Here is a 20,249-nt window from a genome sequence, read left to right as displayed (position 1 = left end):
AATAAATTTCTTCTCTGACTTAGTCCCTTTCAGCTTGGACATTTCTTTTCTTTTCCTTTTTTTCATTTTACTTTAAGTTCTGGGATATATGTGCAGAATGTGCAGGTTTGTTACATAGGTGTACATGTGCCATGGTGGTTTGCTGCACCTATAAACCCACCATCTAGGTTTTAAGCCCAGCATGCATTAGGTATTTGTCCTAATCCTCTCCCTACCCTTGCTCCCATCCCATGACAGGCCCCGATGTGTCATGTTCCCCTCCCTGTGTCCATGTGTTCTCATCGTTCAGGTCCCACTTATAAATGAAAACACGTGGTGTTTGGTTTTCTATTCCTATGTTAGTTTGCTGAGAATGATGGCTTCCAGCTTCATCTATGTCCCTGAAAAGAATATGAACTCATTCTTTTTCATGGCTGCATAGTATTCCGTGGTATATATGTGCCACATTTTCTTTATCCACTATATCATTGATGGACATTTCAGTTGATTCCATGTCTTTGCTTTTGTAAATAGTGCTGCAATAGACGTATCTGTGTATGTGCCTTTATAGTAGAATGATTTATAATTCTTTAGATATATACCCAGTAATGGGATTGCACAATTTTATAAAGCAGGTGTTTTAGGTTTGGGCCCTATAGGCTGATTGCTAATCTCAAGGCAGTCTTTTATTGCTAATTTTTTGGAATCAAAGCATAAATGAGACTGGAACCCCAATCATATATACTCCTGATAATTCAGTTTATGGTCTGCGAGTAGGAGTCTTCTTATAAAATTTATACCATATTTTCTTCTTAGGAGGTCCTAATGGAAGAATTGGGGCTTGGATCATTTTATCTACCAAAGATTACATAAAGAAATTCACAGTTTTATAAAACCATTAAGACACCTTAAAGTTGCTTTAATCTAATTAACATTTTTTATAAACAAGGCATCTGATGCTAAGACCATTTAAGAGAATAATCCAAAATGATACAGAAAATTAGTACGAGAAAATTGGTTACTCCACTTAGACATGTTTTCTTCTTAAACTTAAAGAATTGTGGATTTTGAGGTTGGGTTCAAGATGGCTGCCTAGAAGCAGCAGCTACAACGCACCACTCTTGCATGGAGAGAAAACAAAGTGGTGAGTAGATGCTCACTCTTCTGGTGAGTATCTCTGATACCATGTTGGGATTCACCAAGAAAGTGAGGGACTCCACAGAGAACAGAGGAATGAAGCTGGACAGCTACCCACAGAGGACCAGTGAGGTAATGGGAGAAGCTCCCTGACATGTGGAAAGGATAAGTGACTGAGAGTCCACAGTAAATCCACACTTCCACTACAGACCTTTGCAATCCTGAGCATAGGAGAACCCCCCTGACCAATCCAACACACATACTCCCCAGCCTCCAGACCAATGCAGAGAGTCAACTACGGTTTTTGCAGAGACCCCACTCAGGGTTGGAGCCTCACAGACTTTGGATTCCTGAGCACCCAACTGCCATGATCCAAATAGAGGCTGCATCTACAGTGCCAAGGAGCAGCCAGACTGTCTCACTCCTCCTCAGGCAGGGCTGGGCTCAGGCTTCCAGTGCACTGATATTCTCCATGCCTGAACATTGCCAGTGAGCATAGCTCTGCATTCCCCTGGGAGCCTCCCAGATTGTAGACCTTGCAACTATCCGCAGCCACCAGCCCACACCCCGACCCCTGCTGTTTCTAGCCAAGCAAGGCTCACTGGCTTGGACTTCCAGCACAATGGCCCTGCCCTCCCCTGAACTCTGCCAGCACTTGCAGCTCTGCATTCCTCTAGGGCAAAACTCCCAGAGTAAACAGATGATGCTTGGCACTTGTCATGTCCCCACCAGGAAAGTTCAGCATCACTTGGTTAGGAGAGAAGCATGAGGATGCCATGTGCCCCACAGCTGCCAGTCTCTGTTGCTCCAGCTGAAAGGTCCTGCCCTCCCCACTGAAAGACCCATAGCACAGTCACACTGAACCCAACTGAACATTTCACTGCAGCCCAACCATTGCAGTCCTGTGATATTCCCTCCATCTAAGCATTTTGCCTGCCCCTGCCTAAGAATTCAGCCAGTAACCCAAGGACCAGCCTTCCACCCCAATCATAGCCAGCCCCTGAACTGTGAATTAGCCAAACTCTAAACCAGGCCCTTCAGAACTCATACAAAATGTCTAGCAGCCATCTAGGGCCCTAGGAACTAATAACTACCTACTCCATTCTAAAGACCCAACTATCCAACACTACTACAACCAACATCCACTTTCACATGCTCAAGGATGGGAGCTCCCATCCACCGTTTACAAGAAGTAGCAGTATTGCCTCATTGGAGAACAGATAAGCCATAAAGTTATCTACATGACAGTATGCCCTGAAACAACTCCTACAGTCATCAAACAGGCATTCTCCATGGCTCTCAGCCATATTTTGTGGTCCAGAGGTAGACTACAGTGTGCATCTAAATTAGGAATCATGAGACCTGGAAGAGGAGAGTGACAGGAAAACAAATCACATTTTTCCTAGGTCAGTGAGCCAGTGAAACTTTCTCACTCCCTTGAAGAGACCTCAGCACATTTCACCAGGAACTCCTCTCAGTCAGCTTTGTGAGGGCTAGTGCCTGTGATCACCAATGGGGTATTCATGGGCGAGCCAGGGTCTCAAGTTCTGACCAGCTGTGTCTACCAACTACATGGAAGAGGAAGCTCAGAGCACCAGGCAGCCCACTCTGCAGCCCTTCACCTGAAACAAGAGAATATCTCACAGTAAATAAAGATCAGGTCCACATCCACCAGCTGTGTGGTACCTGACTCCTACCTGCAAATGCCATCAACTGGTCAGCACGTTGAAACACACAGCCCAATACAAAACCTACAAACAGAAGTGCATAGGAGTATAGAAGCAAAGCCAAAATTATCCTACCCAATAAAACTTATTCCAGATGAGAAGGAAGCGACATGAGAAATCTGCCCACATAAAAAAAATATGAATTTGTGACCCCACGAAAACATCGTTCTAGCTCTCAGCAATGGTCCCTAACCAAGACGGAAACTCAGGAATGATAGATAAAGGATTCAAAGCATGAATTGCAAGGGAGCTCAAGGAGATCCAGGACAAGATTGAAAATAAACACGATGAAAATTATAAAACAATTCAGGAAATGAAGAAAGAGATAAAAATCTTGAAAAGAAGTCAATCACATTTTCTGGAACTGAAAAACTCACTTAAGGAATTTGAAAACACTGTTGAAAGCTTCTTCAATAGACTGGACCAGACAGAAGAAAGAATTTTACAGCTTGAAAACGAGTCTTTCAAATTAACCCAGTCAGGAAAAAAAAAAAAAAGTTTGAAACATTTTTAAAAAATGAACAAAGTCTCTGAGAAATGTGGGATTATGTAAAGCGACCAAATCTATTAATTATTGGCATTCCTGGGACAGAAGGAGAAAAATAAACAATGTAGAAAATACATTTGAGGTAATGACTCAAGAAAATTTTTCTAATCTCCCTAGAAACATAGACATCTACATATACGAAATTCAGACATCTACCAGATAGTACAAAACAGGGATCCCCAACTCCCAGGCCACAGACCAGTACTCATCTGTGGCCTGTTAGACCAGTACTCCTTTGTGGCTGCACTGCAGGAGGTGAGCGGCAGATGAGCAAGCATTACTGCCTGAGCTCTATTTCCTGTCAGATTAGTGGTGGAATTAGATTATCATAGGATTGTGAACCCTATTGTGAGCTGAGCGTGCAAGAGGTCTGGGCTGTATATTCTTTACGAAAATGTAATGCCTGATTATCTGAATATAGTTACCAGACCCACTATGTCAACAATAAAGAAAAACATCTTAAAGACAGGTAGACAAAAAGTTCAGATCACATACAAAAGGAAGCCCATTAGGCTAAAAGTGGGCTTCTCAGCAGAAATATTACAAGCCAGAAGGGGCCTACTTTCAGCATTCTGGAAGAAAAAAAGCAAAAACAAAAACACCTCCAGCCAAAAATATAATAACCTGCCAAGCTAAGCTACATATCTGAGATCATCTCAGCCTCGTCTTCATTGTCCATATCACTATGAGCATTTTGGTCAAAGCCATTCAAAAAGTCTCTAGGAAGTTCCAAACTTTCCCCATATTCTCTTGTCTCCTTCTAAGCCCTCCAAACTGTTTCAACATCTGCCTGTTACCCAGTTCCGAAGTTACTTCCACATTTTCAGGTATCTTTACAGCAGCGTCCCACTCTCTGCAGTACCAATTTACTGTATTAGTCCCTTCTCACACTGCTCATAAAGACATATCTGAGACTGGGTAATTTATAAAAGAAAGAGGTCTAATTGACTCACAGTTCCACATGCTTGCAGAGAACTCAAGAAACTTACAATCATGGCAGAAGGCACCTCTTCACCAGGTGGCAGCAGGGAGAATGAGAGCCAAGCAAAGGAAGAAGCCCCTTATAAAACCATCAGATCTTGTGAGAACTTACTATTATGAGACTAGTATGGGAGAAACTGCCTCCATGAATGATTCAATTATATCCCAGTAGGTCCCTCCAATGACATGTGGAGATTATGTGAACTACAATTCAAGATGAGATTTGGGTGGGACATAGCCAACCCGTATCAGACCAATATCAAGTTCCAAAATTGAATCAGTTAGAAAAAGCCTACCAACTCCCCAAAAATATGCTAGACAGGACTAATTCAGAGCTGAATTCTACCAGACATATGATGAAGAGCTGGTACCAATTCTACTGACACTATTCCAAAAAATAGAAGAAGAAGTACTCCTCCCTAACTCATTTGACGAAGCCAGTGACACTCTGATAGCAAAATCTGACAAAGACATAACAAAATATTTAAACTACAGTCCAATATTACTGATGAACATAGACACAAAAATTCTAAAAAAAAAAAAAAAAAAAAAAAAAAAAAATACCAGGAAACTGAATCCAGCAGCACATTAAAGCGTTAATTGACCATGATCTCTAGGAATTATTCCAGGGGTCCAGAACTGGCTTGACATATGCAAATCGATAAATGCAATTTATCACATAAACAAAATTAAAACTAAGACCAGATGATCATCTCAATAGAAACGATAAAAACTATTGATAAAATCTCGTATCATGTCTTGATAAAAACTCTCAAAAATTAGGCAATGAAGGAGTATACATCAAAATAATAACACCAATCTTTGGGAAACCTGCAGCCAACATCATACTGAATGAGTAAAAGCTGAAAGCATTCTACTTAAGAACTGAAACAAGACACATATGCCCACTCTCCATACATCTAATCAAGATAGTACCAGAAGTTCTAGCCAGAGCAATCAGGCGAAAGAAAGACAAAAAAGGCATCCAACTAGGAAAATAATTAAACAATCTATCTTCACTGATAATATGATTCTATACCTAGAAAACCCTAATCTCATTAAAAAATGGGGAAAACCATAAACAGATCATCCTCAAAAGTAGGCACACAAGCAGTCAACAAACATATGAAAAAAATGCTCATGATCACTAATCATTAGAGAAGTGCAAATCAAAACTACAATAAGATACTCTCTCACACCTGTCAGAATGGCTATTATTAAAATGTCAAGAAATAACAGATGTTGATGAAGGTGTGGAAAAGATAAAATGCTTATGTAATATTAGGGAGAATGTAAATTAGTTCAACTGCTATGGAAAACAGTTTTGTGATTTCTCAAAGAACTTAGAACCACCATTCAACTCAGCAATCCCTTTAGTAGGTATTCGTCCAAAGGAAAATAAATTGTTTCACTGAAAAGATTTATGCACTTGTATGTTAACTGAAGCACTATTCACAATAGCAAAGACATGGAATCAACCTAGGTGCCCATCAATGGGGGAATGGAAAAAGAAAATGTGGTACATATATACCACAGGATACGAAGCAACCTTAAAAAAAGAACAAAACTATGTACTTTGCAGCAACATGTATGTAGCTGAAGGCCAGTATCATAAGCCAATGATCACATAAACAGAAAACCAAATACCAAAAGTTCTCAGTTATAAATGGGAGCTAGACTGAGTACACATAAACATAAAGGTGAAAAAAATAGAGGCATGGGACTACTAGATGGGGGAGGAAAAGAGAGGCTTTATAGCTGACAAGCTATCTATCAGCTATTATGCTCACAACGTGGGTGACAGGATAATGCACACCCCAAACTTCAGTGACACACAATACAACCATGCAGCTAACGTGCCCATGTACCCCAGAACCTAAAATAAAAGTTCAGAAAGAAGAAATTATGGCTTTCAAAGTGGTATCAGATATTCTTGGACAAAATTTTTAGGCCATATTCAACTACATGAGGTTCTTCCAAAAAATCAAATGTTCACCCAAATTAGTGTGTATTTAATTCTTAAGAACTGGCTGAAAAAAAGTCAGCAAAATCCTGCTTTACACAGAACCTTGTGGAGCACTTTCAACCTGAGTTCTACAATTATACTATGACAGAATTTTGAATGAAGACACAGTGAACAGAGTTTTTGGATATCTGCAAATAAAGAGATTAAAATTAATGACAGACTGATGCTTGGAGAAGGTTGTTTTGCCTTTTTGTGCTATATTTTTAGAGAGTTGTAGGAAAGAGCTATTTAGCAAAGGCTTTTGTTTTTCATCCAGCTCAGATTGCTTTGGAGTTCTCCATGCCAATGTTTTTAACTGTTTCCAGTTGTACTATTATAGTCATTTGCTTCTTGACTGTCATAGTGTTCTATAGTCAATGTTTATTATCATATGCTTTTTGAAAATCACTACTGGCAGTTTAACATTAACTCGCTATACATAGGGAGATGGGCATTATGAATAAAATAAAAATTACGGCTCCTGCGTTATAAATTTGCAATTAACAATGTATAAGGACACAAAATCTAAATAAAATTGAATTATAAAATACTCTTTAACAATTAAATTGCAAAGCATTAACATTTCTATAAATTGTGTAATAACAATAATAATTGGAGTAAGAGAAAAATTGGCTCTGCAAGATTGCTTATTCTAATGTAACATATATGTAACTTAAAGAAGATATTTAAAATATCTTTAAGCTCCGTTTTGAGTGGAAGCTTTTAGTAGAACTAGCAATAATTTTTACTTGTCTCTGTTAACCTGTGAACCTTAGCCATATATAAAAGCTTAATGTACTTTTTAAGCTTGCCTTGGCTTTTTGGATGGTGGTAAATTTAATGTGACTGATTTTCTGCTCCACTTTCTTTATTTGTTCTATAAGCAGAAAATACAGAAAACTAACTTAAATGTGATTCTATTTTAGAACTGTCTTTTAAGTTACCATATTGAATTTTACTTAATTTTAAGTAGTATTCTAAACTGTATCTTTCTAAAATCTCAGTAATTTAATAAGCCTAAATCAATTAACTCAATTGAATTTTTCAGACAATGTAATTTGAAGTATCATACATGAATGCAGCTCTTAAAAATATATCATATAAAAGCATTTCATTCTTGCCTGAGTCTGATTTATTTCATGTAACCTTTTTGGGTTTGGAATAAATGTGTGTGTGCATGCAATCTATGTAGATATATTGTTGCACACAAGTTGACATGAAGACATTGTGTAATAACAATAATAACTTACGTTTATATAATAAGCACAATTGAAAATTAGTAGATGCAATATCCTTTACCTCTTGAAGAGAATAGACACAGTATTTTCTTAATGTATGAACTTGTGAGTACTGTGTAAATACTAGATGGTGGGTGTTCAACCTTTTTGCTTCCCTGGGCTACATTGAAAGAAGTGTTGTCTTGGGCCACACATAAAATACACTAACTATAACTGATAAGCTAAGAAAAAAAGTCCATGCATAATTTTTGTGATATCTGCCATCATAGATAAGCAAAAAGTCCTCACATTAAAGGGTTGAACACCATCTATTAATAGATTTTACTATTAATTTTCCCTTGATTACGAAAATATAAATCAAACCCAATTCTAACCAAAAAACATTTATTCAACAACTACTATTTTGCAAAACAATCTTCAAATGCAGAAGGTACTATTCAAATAATTTCATACCGATACAAATTTGGATATAACTGTGTAGTCAGTATCTTTTTAGAATCTTCTATGTGTCAGGCTAATGTTGGGAATTGGCAATAATATTAAGAACAAGAACATTATGAGCCCTAATCTTATGGAATTTATAATCTGAGAAATTATTATCCTTCAACAGTTTCCATTTTAAAATTCAAGTTAGCTAAAACAATATATTTGGCACATTAAAAATTTTTAAGTAAATATTTAATTATGAAATAAAATTATTATGATGATTTTACTTTTGAATCCTAGTAAATATTGTGATGTTGCATGTCTTTACCAGTTAACATAACTACATTTATTATAGTGAAAAACTGTTTTACTTTTTAATTTCAGCTTAGACAATAGCATACAAATGTAATAAAACATTGACTACAATTTGGACAAGATTTATTAAAATTTTGCCTTTGATAAAATATTAGTTACTTACTTGGAAAGCAGTTGGAAGGCTCAGAGTTGTAAGGACTAGATGAATGTAGAGAAATCAGTAACCTCTTTCTTATTACCTCAGAAAATTAGATCCACATTAATACAATGTTATTTTTTATTATTTTTATTATACGAGGTTTACCTCATATATATGCACAATACATGCTACATACTATGTTTCTATCTCATCTATTTCTCTGTCTATTCTGTATTATGTTACATATAGTGAAATAATTACAGATAATAAAATATTTTTTACTATACAAATAGTATAAAAATTTATTAAACCAATGTAGAACATGCATTAAAGTGCACATAAACCAACATGGGGTATTTTTAAATGCAGATTCCCTAAGCCAAACTTCCAAAGATTTTTGTCCAGTAGGTTTCTTAGAAAACTCCAGAAACAAACAATTCAACAAAATGAGGAAAACAACAAGTAACCAAAATGAAAAATTTAATAGAGAAATAGAAATGATAATTTAAAACATCAAATTGAAATCTTGATGCTAAAAGTATAATGACCAAAATGAAAAATGCAATAGAGCACCAACAGTAGAATTAATTGCAGAAGTAAGACTCTGTGAACTCAAAGACAGATTATTTGAAAATATACAGTCAGAAGAGAAAAACATTTTTAAAAAGGAAAAATGAAGAAAGCTTATGGGACAGTGTCAAAGCAGCAATTGTTAGAGTTGTAGACGTTCAAGAAGAGAAAGATAAAGGGATAAAATTCTTACTTAAAGAGACAATGGTAGAAAACATTTCAAACCTAGAGAAAGAGATAAATATCAGGTACAGGAAAGTCAAAGGTCTCTAATCATATTCAATCCATATAAGATTACCTCAAGACATATCATAATCAAATTGTCAAAAAAAAAAAAAAAAAAAAAAAGACAAAGAGAGAATCTTGAATGCAGTAAGAGAAAACAAGCAAATAACAGATAAGGGAGTTCCAGTATACCTAGGAGGAAATTTCTCAGCAGGAACCTTACGGTCCTAAGGAGAGTGGGATAATGTATTCAAAGAGCTGAAAGAAAAAAAAAAATTAACTGAGAATAATATACCCATTAAAGTTGTCCTTTAGATAAAAAATGAGATAAACACTTTCATAGAAATACAAAAGCAGAGGGAATTTGTCACCACCAGACATGTCTTATAAGAAATGATAAAGGAAATTCTTCAAGCTGAAAGAAAATAAGACACTGAGTAATGCAAAAACATCTGAATGTATAAAACTCACTAATAAAAGATAGTACACAATCAAATTCAGAATACTCTACTACTGTAATGGTGGTGTATAAATCACTTATATCTTTTGTGTAAAGGATACAAAACAAAACTATTATTTAAAAATATGGAATATTAATTCTTTTTTATTTTTGTTTATTGTGACATCAAATATTTTAAATGTGTATGTAGGGAATGGAGTAAAAATGGAAAGTGTTTTATTTTATTCACCATTAGAGTTAAGTTGTTTTTAGTTTAAAATAATCAGTTGTAACTACAAAAACTTTTGTCAGCTTTATGGCAACCACAAAGCAAAATTATCTAGTGGAAGCACAAAAAATAGAAGGAAGATAACAATATATACCAGTGGTTGAATGGATGAATGGATAATAAACAAGATGGAACTATATGCTGCCTACAAGAGACTCACTTTACTTGTAAGAAAAAAAACAGACTGAAAGTGAAGAGGTGAGAAAAGATATTCCACGGAAACAGAAACCATAAGAGTGCAGGAGTAGCTATACTTACATGAGATGAAATAGATATTTAGTCAAAAACTATAAAAAGAGACAAAGAAGGTCATTATATAATTCATCAAGAGGATATAACAATTATATATATATATATACCCAACATAGGAACACTTAAATATACAAAACAAATGTTAATAGATCTGGGAGTGATAGACTACAATACAATGATATTAGGGCACTTCAACATCTTACTTTCAGAAATGGACAGATTATTCAGACAGAAAATCAGTGAGAAAAAATTGCAAAATGCACATCTTTCTTAACTGAACATGGAACATTCTCCAGCAGAGATCATAAGTTAGGTCACAAAATACATCTTAACAAGTTTAAGATGTATTAAAATCACATCAGGTGTCTTCTCTTACTACGATGGTATAAAGATTAGAAATCAGTAACAGGAGGAAATTTGGCAAATTCACAAATACATGGAAATTAAACAACGAGCCCCCTACAAACAATGGGTGAATAAATACATTAAAATAATAAGTAAAATTTTTTTCAGAAAAATCAAAATGGAAAGACCGCATAGAAAAACACATGGGATACAGGAAAAGCAGTTCTAAGAGTGGAGATTTAGCAATAAACATTTACATCAAAATGCAAACAAAAAAAACCCAAAGATCTCAAACAACCAAATGATGCACCTCAAAAAGCTAGAAAATTAAGAACGTATTAAGTCCAATTTTAGTAGAAGGAAGAAAATATTACAGCTAAGAGCAAATAAAATGAAATAGAGTTGAGAAAAGTAATAGGAAAAATCAAGAACAGAGGTTTTTTTCTTAAAGATAAGTGAAATAAGCAAACTTCTAACTAGGAATAAAGAAAGAGAATACTCAAATACATAAATCAGAAATTAAAAAGTGGCATTGAAACTGGTGCAACCAAAATGTAAAATATCATAAGACACTAATATAAAATAGTACATACCAACACATTGGATGACAATATAAACATCTACCAAGACTGAATTATGGAGAAATGGAAAACATTAAAACCAGTAATGAGTAAGAAAATTGAATCAACAGTAAAATGTCTCCTATCAAAAAATAGCCAAGGAACGGATAGATTCACTGTTAAATTCCATTAAACACTTAATAACTAGTACTAATTTTCCTCAAACTCTCCCCAAAAATCGAAGAGCAAGGAATACTTTCAAACTTGTTTTACAAGGTAAGCCTATATCCCTGATAAACATAGATGCAAAAATCCTCAACAACAACGACAAAAACTAGCAAACCAAATTCAACAGTGCATTACAAAGATCATTCACCATGGTCCAGTGGGACTCATCCCAGGAATGCAAGAATGGTTCAATATATAAAACTCAGTAAATGCAATATATCACTTTAACAGAATGAAGAGCGAAAATCATAAAAGAATAAAAAAAGAGTAAAACCACTTAAGCATTTCATTAGATATAGAAAAAGTATTTGACAAAATTCTACACCCCTTCATGATACAACATTTCAACATATTAGGTATAGAAAGAATAAACCTCAATGTAATAAAGGCTACATCTGACAAACCCACAGGTAACGTCGTATTTAATGGGGAAAAGTTGAAAACTTTTCTTCTAAAATCTTGAACAAGACATGGATGCCCATTACTGCCACTTCTCTTCAATAGAGTATTGGACATTCTAGCCTGAGTGCTTAGGGGAAAGAATGCAGTTAAAGACATCCAAATTGGAAGGGAAGAAGTTGAACTGTTTCTGTTTGCAGACAGGATTATATGTTTAAAAAAATCCCAAAGACTTCACCAGAACTCCATTAGAACTAACAGAAAAGTTGAGTAAAGTTACAGGATACCAAATTAACATACAAAAATCAGTAGCATTTCTATGATTAACAACAAACTATCTGAAAAAGAGATCAAGAAGTCCTTCTGTTTACAATTGCTAAAATAAAAATACAATACTTAGAAATAAATTTAATTGAGGAAGTGAAATATCAGATCTCTACACTGAAAACTGTAACACATTGGTGAAAGAAATTGAAGAAGACACAAATATATGGAAAGATATCTGGTGTTCATGAATTGGAATAATTAATACTGTTAAAATGTCCATTATACCAAAAATGATCTATAGATTCAATATAATCCCTATCAAAATATTGATTATATTATTTACAGAAATAGACAAAACAATCCTAAAATTTCTATAGAACTACAAAATTCTCCAAATAACCAAAGCAATCTTAAGCAAAAGGAGCAAAGCCGGAGGCATCACACTATCTCACTTCAAAGTATACTACAAAGCTCTAGTAAGTAAATGCAAGGTACTGGCATAAAAATCAGCCACATAGACAAATGGAATAGAATACAGAACCTAGAAGTAAATTCGTGTATTTACAGCCAACTCTCATTTTTGACAAAGGTGTCAAGAACACACAAGGGGGAAAGGATAATCTCTTCAATAACTGGTGTTGATAAAACTGGATATCTACATGCAGAAGAATGAAATTTGGCCTTTGTCTCACACCCTATACAAAAATTAACTCAAAGTGGATGAAAGACTTACTTGTATGACCTGAAATTATGAAACTGCTAGAAGAGATTTCTTCTTAGATTTCTTCTAAGGAAGAAGCACCATGATATCAATATAAGTAACAATTTTTCTATATCACCTTGAAATCACAGGCAAAAAAAAAAAGCAAATGTACACATACACAATTACATCAAGCTAAAAATCTTCGCAATAAAGAAAACAATCAACAGAGTGAGGAATCAACATATAGAATGGAAGAAAATATTTGCAAACAATGCACATCTGGTAGGGTGTTAATATCCAAAATATATAAGGAACTCAAACAATTTAATAGCCAGAAAAAAACCTAATTAATTACAAAATGGGCAGAGAATCTGAATAGACATTTATAAAAAGCAGACATACAGAAGATCAACAGATATACTTTAAAATGTTTAACATTACTGATTGTCAGGGAAAAGTAAATTAAAACCACAATGAGATGTAACTTCAAGCCTGTTAGAATGGTTGTTATCAAAAATACAAAAAATAAGTGTTGACAAAGATGTGGAGAAAAGGGAACTTACAGACTATTGTTGGAAATGTAAACTAATACAGTCCTTTTAAAAAACAGTATTCCTCAAAAATAGTTTTCTCATAAAAGTAAAAACAGAATAAAAATATGATCCAGCAATTCCACTACTGTGTGTATGTGGAAAAGATATCTTCATTTGCATATTAATTGTTGGATTATTCACAATAGCGAAGATATGAAATCAGCCTTCATGCCCGTTTGTTAATGGATGAATAGACAATGAAAATATGGTATATATACACGATTGAATAATTAAATACTATTCAGCCATAACAAATAAGATTACAACATGGATTAACCTAATGGACATTATTTGCTACAATATCAATGAGCCTGGAGGGTACTGTTATGTTATGTTATGTTATGTTATGTTATGTTATGTTATGTTACGTTATGTTGTGTTACGTTATGTTAGGTGAAAATAAGCCAGGCACAGAAAGACAAATATCACACTTAAAAAGTTGCTATCATAGACGTGGAGAGAGAATGGTGGTTACCAGGGGCTGACATTGTTGGGGTTTGGTGGTTAAAGAAATATTGGTCACAGGGTACAAATATTCAGTAAGGAAATAAAAGTTTAAGAGCTCTATTGCAAACAATTATGACTATAGGTAACATTTACTATATTCTAGAAAAATCATAAGAGAGTGGATATAAAGTGTTCTCACAACAAAAATGATAACTATGTGAGGTAAAGTATATGTTAATTTGCTAGATTTAGCAAAAAGCTTATATATATATACACAATTGAATGATTGTGTAATTAAATACTATACATGTTATTCATGAATTAAATACTATTCATGTTTATGTCTTCACTTGCATTAATGTGCAAGTGAAGATATAAATATATTTTGCTATATATTTAGACTAAATATATATATAGCAAATGCCATCAAACATTTAAATAACGAGTACAAAACAACTAGCATATATATGTGTGTATATATCTTTATATAATATATACATACTATATAATATATAGTAAATGCTATCAAAAATTTAAATAACTAGTACAAAATAACTAGCATATATGTGTGTGTGTATAAAGATATGTGTAATATACATATACTTCAAAGCAGTTATGTCATATACAATAAACACATATACTCTTATCTGTCAATTTAAATAAACATTTTCACCATAAAAATAAATTTCTGTGAAACTCATGTATAGATCTTAGTATTTAAATATTATTTTGTAGCAACAAATTAGTGCAAAAACAAATGATATCATATTATGAATATAAGCTAAATAGACATGAATACTGCTAGTATCTCAGAAGTAAGTTTATAATAGAATTTAGTATTTTAATTTCTCAACTACCAGGATACAGGTTCTAATGGACCCTGATAAGGAAAAAAAGTGATTTTTTATAACAGAAGCAATTTAACATGTTTTATAACTAATTACAAATGAATTTATAGAAAATGCATATTGTTAACAATTGGAGAATGAATTCAGACATCCTTGGTACGTCTTTTCAACATCAACATGTTTTAGAAGTCTTTGAGATATTATTTTGAATTTTGTTCAGGAGGCTACTACATTACAGTTATAGTTAGGACTCCAGGATCCGAAGTGAATAAATCCAGTTAAAACACATCATACAGAATTCTGTATCAGCAAGACATTTCCTTGGGTATGGTATAACTTATCATTCACTGTGAATTCATGGTTTCTTTTGCCCATTTCCTTTGGCAGCTGCCAAAAACAGCAACTGTGACTTCTGAGTGTAGAAAATCATATTAGTAATACATATTGTGCTATTCTATTCTAATATGCTTTTTCATTTTAATTAAAAAAGAGAGGCTAAGCTTACAGTGAGCTGAGATCTGGCCACTGCACTCCAGCCTGGGCAACAGAGGAAGACTCTGTCTCAAAAAAAAAAAAAAAAAAAAAAAGAGAGAGGCTAAAACAGAACATTTGGAATAATAGCCAGATCTTATTCTTCTCTATTCTCATTAATGAGCTACCCAATTTCTTTTACAATGCATATAAGGTCTTTTAAAAGATGAAACTGTCTTATAATACAGTGATGTTTCATTTAATAGATGCTATTTCCATTTCCCAGTATTTCTGACAACCAATGTGGAAAGATTATAAAATTGAAGTGATTTTAAGCCTGGTATCCACTCTAAAATCTGTTTAATGATACATTTCTACTGAAAAACCAAACCATTAGTGTTTTTGAATGATATCTGAGTGCTTTTATTTTTAAAAATGGAATGATTATTAGAAAAGCATGTATAAGTAAATGGAAAAAGCGTATTATAGTGTATCAAATGTATCTGTATTACACAGTTCTGGATCAGCTACAGAAGGGCGATTTAGTATTTATACCTACAGGACAGACCCATTCAGGAATCCCTGAAAAATTATCCAGTTCTTGTTACTCAGATGTTATACAGGAGTGTGTCTAAGGAAGATTTGACAACTTAGAAGCCTCCACCTGATTATAGGATGGGCTGTTTTCATTCCCTATGAATGAAATTCACTCTCGAAGAATTTATGTGCTCCGAGTGTTAGACTTTTTTTTTTTTTAACTATAAGTCCATGGGATCATTTCAAAATCCTCTGGGGAGAAGCTACACATGTTCCACATATAAATAGTCTCAGAGCATTGTGAAGTTAATGTATAGCCTATATATAATCAAAATAAATGTTGTTGTTAGGATATCAGAGTTTTGTAATACTGCCCATGAACCATGACATACTTTCTGCAATTCTGAATAAAGAAACTTGAAGACTATCAAACCAGTTAAGACGATAGGAAGGGTTCAGTTAGTAATCTTAAAATATTTACATGGCAACAGATCCCAGACATTATGTGGATGAAAACAAAAATTATAGAGGGTGACTGAGTAAAAGGATTAGCGGAAGTCGACTTGGCATACTGACCAGTGCTCTAGAAATCTCTAGTTTTCACCCATACTGATAACATGTTATGAGTTCCAAATTATTTTTTATATTTATTATTACTTTCTCTCTTATATATACTATATGCACACACAACACAAATGTATATGCACACAAATACACACACACATACAGATATTGCTCCCACAGAGAGTTCAGAAATAAATGTATATGAGAAGTATACCTTTCTTAATTATCAAAGCATTGATAAGACTATGTCATCTGCGCTATGATGGTTTTAATAAACTATTAAGAAATATACAGTTTGAATATCCATTAGCCAAAATACTTGGGTCCAGAAGTGTTTCAATTTTTTTTCAGATTTTGAAATATTTGCATTGTACTTACTGGCTCAGTATCTTTAATCCACAAATTTAAAATCTGAAATGCTCCAATAAGTATTTCCCCTGAGTGTCATGGTGGCATTCCAAAAGTTTCTGGTTTGGAGCATTTTGGATTTTGGACATTTAGATTCGGGATATTCAATACTTACACTATTTTTTTGTACTAAATAAATTGCATTTTATTTATAAATTTTCTTCTCCAAGGTATGCCAAGCCAATCCTTCCTATTATAGCACCTAAGTTATTAATCACTAGCTTATGTACCTTTTTTTATAATTGTCATAATTTTATGTGTCAGCAGGTTGGTTATCTATGTAGAGAATGCAAGATTACACATTATTTATGTAAATGCTAATAGTCACAGAAACGACAAACTGAAATATACTACAGCAGAAATTAAACATGTTACTCAATAAAAGAGCAATATTGTTAATTATTTTAAGACCTACAACTTGATGTTTTGATGTATGTATTGTTGTGAAATGATTCCCCCAATCAAGCTACCTAACATTTCCTCACATACTTACTTTTTCTTTTTATGAGAATTAAGATCTATTAGTCTTAGTAAATGTCAAGTATACAAGTTTATTATTGACTACATTCACCATGCTGCAACATTGCTAATTTAAAAATAAAATGAAACATTGGACAATCCTGTATGTTTTAATGTCTCTGATAAGGTTACAGGACCTGATGCATTACATTTCACATTTACTTCGATTGTAGGAAGAATCTGTAAAAAGTTTGAAAGTTATTTGCCACACCTTTCCTGGTTTTAGAATAGGAAGTTCAACAAGAATAGAAAAAAGTAGTTAGCACTTAAATGTAAAGGAGTCTAATTTTTGTTTTTGACTTACAATAAGCCCCTAGGTTTTAATCAAATCCATTATTTGAGTGTCAAATAAAATTTCTGTTATTTTTTAATAACAGCTGTCTATAAGAATGTGTTGTCTCAGAGTATTTACTCCCAAAGGTAATCCTTTTCAACTGAGAAGGTCATTGGAGAATTAGGATCTGAGCTCCTATTCGATTAAACACTTTATCTATTTTTGCAGTATGTTTTATTTGTTGTGATTATAGTGACTGCTCAGAAAACATGTCTTCCTTTTTTATGCTCTGCTTAAACATCTATGTGTCACCTTCTCCATAGAATGTCAGTGGCTGAGCAATCAGAAACGGGAGGAATAAACAATTTCAGACCGCTCTGATGTGGTATTAGTGACTGTAGAATATTATGTATGTAAGTTCAGAGTAAGCAATAGAAGGCAGAAGATGCTGCATTACTAGTGCTTATCTAGCCTAAGATTTACACACATGGGTGGTCAAGCTGAATGTTAATATCATACAATTCAAGATTCAGTAGTAAGGACACAGGATATGCTTAGGCTGGTCCCATTAGATAAGAAAAAGAATAGAGTAGGTATCTGCTCTGTTCGTTGTCCACCTGGCTTTTTCTGCCAATTTTTTTTGTGAAACTTGAAGGAAACAACTTAGTATTTCCTGTAACACTTTGATTTCATGAGTCAGCTTCCATTATTGGAGTGATTATCATGTCCATGCTACTGAATCTGTCATCATGAGGTCTCATTTTGAAAACTCAGAATGAACTATCCATGCCTTAATGTATTCACCAGAAAAAAAAAAAATTAAAAAATAAAGCTTTAATTTAAAACAACTGCAAATGAAAATCTTTTTCTTGTTTTGTCAATGACAGTTGAGAAACATTTGCATGGAAATAGTATACAATTAACCTTCCCGCAACCCACCATCCACTTCACCCTGTTGCTTACAATCCTAGCTTTCTTTTCTACGTGCTTATTCGCATGTGCCTTTAGGATTATTTTATTATCCTTTAAAAATGGCCATTCTGAAAGTTTTCTTTCAGTGAACAATGAATAAAGTTTTCTTTCCTCCTTGAACAATGAAGGTGTTGGTTAGTACGACGTAAGGATATAATTACAATGATATATAATAGCAATTATAGACAATTAAATATTTAAAGCAATTTAATAAATGTTGTTTCTTCTTAATAACTGAAAGCATTTTTATAATATAGTATCTGTAGTAGCTGGTTTGAGAACACATCTCTGCTTTTTTCTTCCCCCCACTTGGAACAATGGAAAAAATGCATGTAGAACAACCATGATTACTTTCATCTTCATGTTAAACTAGTCTACACATTAAAATTGTATAAACTACATCTTTCCCTTGAGGAAGAGATTATATATTAGGGTTTTGTGCTATATGGCACCTTAAATTCCTCAAGAACTCACTATTGCGAGATTTTCTACCAATTTGTGGGCTTCTGAATTTGCAGGTTAAGAGAATCAGCCGCTTCTTTATACTTTGCTGTTTTCTGACTGCTGCATGCTGTGCACATCTGTCATACAGTGCTGAGAAGTGAAAGAGAGAGCCCAATGGTGTGCCCACCTGTCCGGATGCTTTCAGGAAAAAGGCAGAGGTCTCCCCAAACTCCCAATCTCCCTTCCTCTTTCCTCCTGTGCTTATTAGTAAAGTGTTGTCCTCCAAGAGTTAAGTGAACTGGTTTCTAAGGGGGAGGTACAGAGCTAAAAAGTGGCTCTGTAGTTTTGTATTTGTTACTATGCCAAAAAATAGCCATTATTAACGTAATAATTTGCGAAGAGTTTTTAGTGCACAAAGTTTTGTATTTGTTTATTAAATTAAAAGTTTCTTTTTTACACTCAGGTAATTTATCACAACTACATATAGTTGAATATTATCATAGGTAGAAATGTTAGAAGAAAATAGAGAAGAAAAAAACATTGACATAGCATGTCAATGCAGGAAGATAAATGTATGGGGGCTAGTGAAAAATACAGATATTTCTATATTTGCATGTATAAAATACATATAATTTTCAAAGCTCAGATAAAATGCTTCCTCTAACACTGAAATTTCCTTAATCCTTGATATTTTCTATGCCATACTCATCTTCAACAGAGTGGAGAGAGGGAGGCAGAGGGAGAGAGAGAAAAGTAGCTTTTACTTCTCTGAATATTTAAAACACTTCTATTTTCTGGAATTGAAGTGAGCTGTTGAATCATTATCATATTCCTGTCCAATTTGTCTTTGTGTTACTCAATTACCTTATGCCTTATTGCTCATAGCTAACACCCATTCACTGTATAATAATTGTGTAACATATTTCTGAAAAATAATAAGCAAATCTTTACATTAGTTATATAAATCTTTCTCAATAAATATTCAAAATACTTTTATTCTTTCAGGATTTGTTTTAAACTATTATGATAAATTCTCAACTTTGCTGAAGACAGTGCATGTAATATTCCTTCCCTCTCTGTGTGGTTTTCTCTCTTTCTTATCAACTTGAAAAGTATTGTGATCAATTATACACTATGGTTATATTGAGTTGGGGGAAAAGCAGGGAATCTTTTTACTTAACTCTGGTTATGGAAGTTTGATCTTAGAAACTTGGAATACTTGATCTAAAAATTACTACTATACTTAGCTGTTAATAGAATGGAGTATTTGAAATTATAATTTTCAAAGGAAATCCAATATGTATGTTGCTATGTTTGCAATAGATGTCAACTTATCCCTCAAGCCTTCGATCATAAATAGGGGAGGTTGAGAGGAAGATATGGCCACCTCACTTCAAGGTT

At 33.8% G+C, this 20,249-nt stretch overlaps 1 long non-coding RNA gene across 1 annotated transcript in view; it reads left to right on the top strand.

The window, feature by feature from the left end:
* Window positions 1–19,456, top strand: part of LOC103879295 — a 31,288-nt gene extending 11,832 nt beyond the window's left edge. The window contains exon 3 of the long non-coding RNA XR_639860.3: window positions 18,923–19,456. This is a non-coding gene — a long non-coding RNA (uncharacterized LOC103879295). The remainder of the gene's footprint in view (window positions 1–18,922) is intronic.
* Window positions 19,457–20,249: the final 793 nt, after the last annotated feature.

Source organism: Papio anubis, chromosome 15 (genome assembly GCF_008728515.1).
Source record: "Papio anubis isolate 15944 chromosome 15, Panubis1.0, whole genome shotgun sequence".
Taxonomy (NCBI): domain Eukaryota; kingdom Metazoa; phylum Chordata; class Mammalia; order Primates; family Cercopithecidae; genus Papio; species Papio anubis.
Note: the sequence above shows the minus strand (reverse complement) of the source record. Positions and strands in the feature narration are given on the sequence as shown.